Source organism: Lithobates pipiens, unplaced genomic scaffold, assembly GCF_037356315.1.
Source record: "Lithobates pipiens isolate NorthernLeopardFrog02 unplaced genomic scaffold, aLitPip1_a1.2 Scaffold_27, whole genome shotgun sequence".
NCBI lineage: Eukaryota > Metazoa > Chordata > Amphibia > Anura > Ranidae > Lithobates > Lithobates pipiens.
This window is the reverse complement of record NW_027507788.1, coordinates 214,894,040-214,900,039: the sequence shown is the minus strand read 5'-3', so window position 1 is coordinate 214,900,039 and position 6,000 is coordinate 214,894,040. Positions and strand designations below refer to the sequence as shown.

At 54.7% G+C, this 6,000-nt stretch overlaps 1 protein-coding gene across 1 annotated transcript in view; it reads left to right on the top strand.

The window, feature by feature from the left end:
- Window positions 1-726: 726 nt before the first annotated feature.
- Window positions 727-6,000, top strand: part of PER3 (period circadian regulator 3) — a gene marked incomplete in the record, with an annotated part of 94,923 nt that continues 89,649 nt past the window's right edge. The window contains 1 exon segment of the mRNA XM_077458240.1: window positions 727-838.

Sequence of the window (6,000 nt, the reverse complement as noted above, 5' to 3'; positions counted from 1 at the left end):
GGGTGGACCTCCGCTTTAACATTATACAAAACAAATTGGGCTAACTTTACTGTGTTTTTTTTTTTAATTCAAAAACTTGTATTTTTTTTCAGAAAAAAATGGCGCTTGTAAGGCCGCTGCGCAAATACGGTGTGATAGAAAGTATTGCAACGACCCCCATTTTATTCTCTAGGGTGTTAGAAAAACAAAAATGATAATGTTTGGGGGTTCTAAGTAATTTTTTACCAAAATAAATATGTTTTTAACTTGTAAACAACAAATCTCAGAAAGAGGCTTGGTCCTTAAGTAATTAAAAAAAAAAAATACCGTGTGAAATAAAAAATTGCAACAAACGCCATTTTATTCCCCAGGGTCCCTGCTTAAAAAAAACATATACTGTATACAATGTTCGGGGGTTGTAATTTCCTAGCACACAATGATGATTGGCACATGTAGGAGAGGGAAGGGTCCGGATTGGTCCGCTCTGTATCAGTAGAAGGATGGTGGAGATCACATTGAAGACAACAGGTCCTCGTACACGGAGCGCTCTGGTGGGCGGGGCCCTCCTTGCGCGACACGGGGCGTGCCTCCGCATCTCCCCGCCCCCCTTTTCCTGGTCCCCAGCGCTCAGCTGTTATGTAACGTGCCCGGCCAGGTGACGGTCTGCCTGCACCAATGGCCGCCCGTCACAATCCTTCCCGGCCCCGCCCCCCGGCCAATCGATCTGCGGCGGCGCGGGCCGGCGGGCCAATGAGGCGCGGGAGGGCGTGTCGCTGTCACGTTGCAGGGGGAATGTGTGTTGTGTGTGGAGAGAAGATGGGGAGCCCATAGGAAGAGAGGAGAGCGGAGAGACCGGCGGGTAAGAGAGAGACCTTCCCCCGGGGTGATGTCCGGGGACCCTCCACACTACACATCACCGGCCCCGTACTGTGTGTGCTGACCCTGTTCTCCCCTCCCCCCCCCATCATCAGGAAAGACATTCCTTATAATGGAGAGGTGTCCCCACTGAGGAATCTCCAGCACTTCCTGCTCTGGGGACACCTGGAAGGTTTACTGTTGTCACTTTTGTGTCCCCCCCGACCAGAGAGAGGACAAAAATCTGTGGTGCTCTTCTACTCCTCTTCCGCCCCGTGGCGCTCTTCTCCTCTTGCTCCTCTCCTCTTCCTCCCTGTGGCGCCCTTCTCCTCTCCCCTTGCTCCCCGTGGCGCCCTTCTCCTCTCCCCTTGGCGCCCTAATCCTCTCCCCTTGCTCCCCGTGGCGCCCTAATCCTCTCCCCTTGCTCCCCGTGGCGCCCTCCTCCTCTCCCCGTGGCGCCCTCCTCCTCTCCCCGTGGCGCCCTCCTCCTCTCCCCGTGGCGCCCTCCTCCTCTCCCCGTGGCGCCCTCCTCCTCTCCCCGTGGCGCCCTTCTCCTCTCCCCGTGGCGCCCTTCTCCTCTCCCCTTGCTCCCCGTGGCGCCCTTCTCCTCTCCCCGTGGCGCCCTTCTCCTCTCCCCTTGCTCCCCGTGGCGCCCTTCTCCTCTCCCCTTGCTCCCCGTGGTGCCCTTCTCCTCTCCCCTTGCTCCCCGTTGCGCCCTTCTCCTCTCCCCTTGCTCCCCGTTGCGCCCTTCTCCTCTCCCCTTGCTCCCCGTGGCGCCCTTCTCCTCTCCCCTTGGCGCCCTAATCCTCTCCCCTTGCTCCCCGTGGCGCCCTAATCCTCTCCCCTTGCTCCCCGTGGCGCCCTCCTCCTCTCCCCGTGGCGCCCTCCTCCTCTCCCCGTGGCGCCCTCCTCCTCTCCCTGTGGCGCCCTCCTCCTCTCCCCGTGGCGCCCTTCTCCTCTCCCCTTGCTCCCCGTGGCGCCCTTCTCCTCTCCCCGTGGCGCCCTTCTCCTCTCCCCTTGCTCCCCGTGGCGCCCTTCTCCTCTCCCCGTGGCGCCCTTCTCCTCTCCCCTTGCTCCCCGTGGCGCCCTCCTCCTCTCCCCGTGGCGCCCTCCTCCTCTCCCCGTGGCGCCCTCCTCCTCTCCCCGTGGCGCCCTCCTCCTCTCCCCGTGGCGCCCTTCTCCTCTCCCCTTGCTCCCCGTGGCGCCCTTCTCCTCTCCCCGTGGTGCCCTTCTCCTCTCCCCTTGCTCCCCGTGGCGCCCTTCTCCTCTCCCCTTGCTCCCCGTGGCGCCCTTCTCCTCTCCCCTTGCTCCCCGTGGCGCCCTTCTCCTCTCCCCTTGCTCCCCGTTGCGCCCTTCTCCTCTCCCCTTGCTCCCCGTTGCGCCCTTCTCCTCTCCCCTTGCTCCCCGTGGCGCCCTTCTCCTCTCCCCGTGGCGCCCTTCTCCTCTCCCCTTGCTCCCCGTGGCGCCCTTCTCCTCTCCCCTTGCTCCCCGTGGCGCCCTTCTCCTCTCCCCTTGCTCCCCGTGGCGCCCTTCTCCTCTCCCCTTGCTCTCCGTGGCGCCCTTCTCTCTCCCCTTGGCGCCCTTCTCCTCTCCCCTTGCTCCCCGTGGCGCCCTTCTCCTCTCCCCTTGCTCCCCGTGGCGCCCTTCTCCTCTCCCCTTGCTCCCCGTGGCGCCCTTCTCCTCTCCCCGTGGCGCCCTTCTCCTCTCCCCTTGCTCCCCGTGGCGCCCGTCTCCTCTCCCCTTGCTCCCCACGGCGCTCTTCTTCGCCTCCTCCCCGTGGCTCTGCTCTTCTCCTCTTTCATGTGGCTCTTTTCTCCTCTCCTTTTCTTTCCACTCCCTTTATTGCAGTCACACCTGAGTATCAGGTGGGAAGTTGTGGTGATTTTGTACAGGTCAGAGGTCACCAGTGTAGATCTCCTCTAATCTGCCCAGAGAGGAGCTCCTGTATTGAGCTTCAGGAGGACGGAGCGCTCCTGTGTGTGAACAGGGCCATTGAAATGAAATTTAAATGAAATGAAATGAAATGAATGGGATTTTGCTTGTTGGGCATTTTGGAACTTTTGAGATGCGCTAAAAAAGCGGCAAGGTGTGAATAGAGCCGAGGCTCTCCTCTCCTCTCCTCTCCTCTCCTCTTTCTAGGGGTCCTTTCACACGGGGCGGATCAGTTCTGATCCGCCCCGTGGATGTCCGTTTGCTCAGCGGGGATCACTCCGCCGATCCCCGCTGAGCAGGGAGATGACAGCTCCGTCTCTGCACACTGCACAGGGACGGACCTGTCACAGCGCCGCTCTCCCCTATGGGAGATCGGATGACGACGGACCGCAGTGCCCCGTCGTCACCCGATCCGATCCGCAGACGGATGGAAAAAATAGCTTTTTCCTCCGTTACACTTTTTCGGATCGGAGCGGGTCGGATGTCAGCGGACATGTCACCGCTGACATCCGACGCTCCATAGACCTCTATGGAGCACCCGTTCAGGTCCGCCTGAAAAACTGACAGGCGGACCTGAACGGGACGTCAGTGTGAAAGAGGCCTATCTCTGTCTCTTCTCTCCCTCTCTGTATGATTGATAATCTATTAGAGATTTCCACACAGACAGGAAGTCCTGAGTTGTCATAAGTGAAGTGTTGGGATCTCTGCAGATTATAAGATGTCATCCCCCCCATACCCCCTCCCAGGACAAATCCCCCCTCCCAGGACAAATCCCCCCCCCCCTCCATACCCCCTCCCAGGACAAATCCCCCTCCCAGGACAAATCCCCCTCCCAGGACAAATCCCCCCTCCCAGGACAAATCCCCCCCTCCATACCCCCTCCCAGGACAAATCCCCCCATACCCCCTCCCAGGACAAATCCCCCCATACCCCCTCCCAGGACAAATCCCCCCCCCCCATAACCCCTCCCAGGACAAATCCCCCCTCCCCAACACCCTCCCAGGACAAATCCCCCCTCCCCATATCCACTCCCAGGACAAATTCCCCCCCCCATACACCCTCCCAGGACAAATCCCCCTCCCAGGACAAATCCCCCTCCCAGGACAAATCCCCCCCCCCCTCCATACCCCCTCCCAGGACAAATCCCCCCCCCCTCCCAGGACAAATCCCCCCCCCCTCCCAGGACAAATCCCCCCCCCCTCCCAGGACAACTCCCCCCCCTCCATACCCCCTCCCAGGACAAATCCCCCCCCTCCATACCCCCTCCCAGGACAAATCCCCCTCCCCCATACCCCCTCCCAGGACAAATCCCCCTCCCCCATACCCCCTCCCAGGACAAATCCCCCTCCCCCATACCCCCCTCCCAGGACAAATCCCCCTCCCCCATACCCCCTCCCAGGACAAATCCCCCTCCCCCATACCCCCTCCCAGGACAAATTTCCCCCTCCCATACACCCTCCCAGGACAAATCCCCCCCCCCCTACACCCTCCCAGGACAAATCCCCCCCCCCCTACACCCTCCCAGGACAAATCTCCCCCCCCTCCCATACACCCTCCCAGGACAAATCCCACCCCCATCACACCTCCCAGCACAAAACCCCCCCCCCAATCTCGCCACCAAGCACAAATCCCCTGCCCAAATCTTGCCCCCCCATCCCTCCCCTGAGAAACAGGAGCTTACACTCTAATATTTGTAGTGCAGTTGTTCTAATCCTTCCTGTCGGAGTGCTGTGGTGTTGTGTTATTGGCTATTTATACAGATCCATCCTATTGTGTATTGTTCTGTGGCTGCACAGGAGCTGACAATCTAATGTCCTGTCAGTGGGCACAAGAGCCGGGCTCAGCCATAGGCAGCCCATGTGTCTATATCTCTATATCTGATACAATGTATCCATATCTATATCTATATCTATATCTGATACAATGTATCCATGTGTCTATATATCTCTATATCTGATACAATGTATCCATGTGTCTATATATCTCTATATCTGATACAATGTATCCATGTGTCTATATATCTCTATATCTGATACAATGTATCCATGTGTCTATATATCTCTATATCTGATACAATGTATCCATGTGGTTTATGAAATGTTGTACTTTGTTACTTTTCCATCCATTATGCGGTGTGTGTTGTGCAGGGATTGAACACGCATAACTGGGCTGTCCATGGCCCATAGAGCTTACAATCTAATGTTCCCAGTTCTGTTTCCCATCTATGAAAGCTGTGAGGACATTGAGGTCCATTCAGAACTGACGAGCTCGGTGACCTGGCCATCCTTGTGAAGGGACCCGACCGAGTTCATTCAACACAACCAGCGAACTGAAAGCTGATTGGTTGTCATAGTCCTTGGTTTGTTTTTTTCTTTTTTTGTTTTTTTTGCAAGCGACTCAAGCAGTTTCTCACCGGCATAGGGGTGTGTGTGAGGGGAGGGGCATAATACAGGATTGGGAGGGGGCATAATACAGGATTGGGAGGGGCATAATACAGGATTGACAGTTTTGTCTTATGAATGTTTGACACACGTCTTCTGGTCTTCAGCTGTTCTGGGTGAGTTTCCATCTCTGTGATGCTACTGTAACTTTAAAGGGACTGGAAGATCCTCCATTTTTCATGAGACTCGTTGCCTTTGTATGTCCGGGTGTTGGTAAATGTCATTGATTTTTGGAGCCGGACCTCACTTTGTTTTTTTTTGTTTTTAGGACATATCTGCAAATGTATGCACCTTAGATCCCAACTGGTGCATTTAAAATACATGACTTTTGGCTGGGGAATTGTATGTACTTTGCACTGATTTATTGAGTGAGCTCATGACTACGACTCTATATTTTTATTATATGTTATATTATTTTTATTATATATTCTATTCTTTTTATATTATATTTTTATTACATTATTTTTAGAAGAAAAAAATAAAAAAAATAAAATAAAAAATATATATATATATATATATATATATATATATATATATATATATATATATATATATATATATATATATATATATATATAATTTTTATTTTATTTTTTATGGCTATGTGATTTATATATGATTGTTTTATATGCATACTGGGTAAAGTTGCTACACATGGCACATAGGTGGTATACGGCTTGCATGGTCTGTGCCCGGGTACCAGTTCTTCCTCCTTTTGTCTGTGGCTTCATCTGCTGTCTGACTGGGCTTACGGGGGGAGCCTAAGTAAATTGAGGGGGGGGGGGAGGGGTAA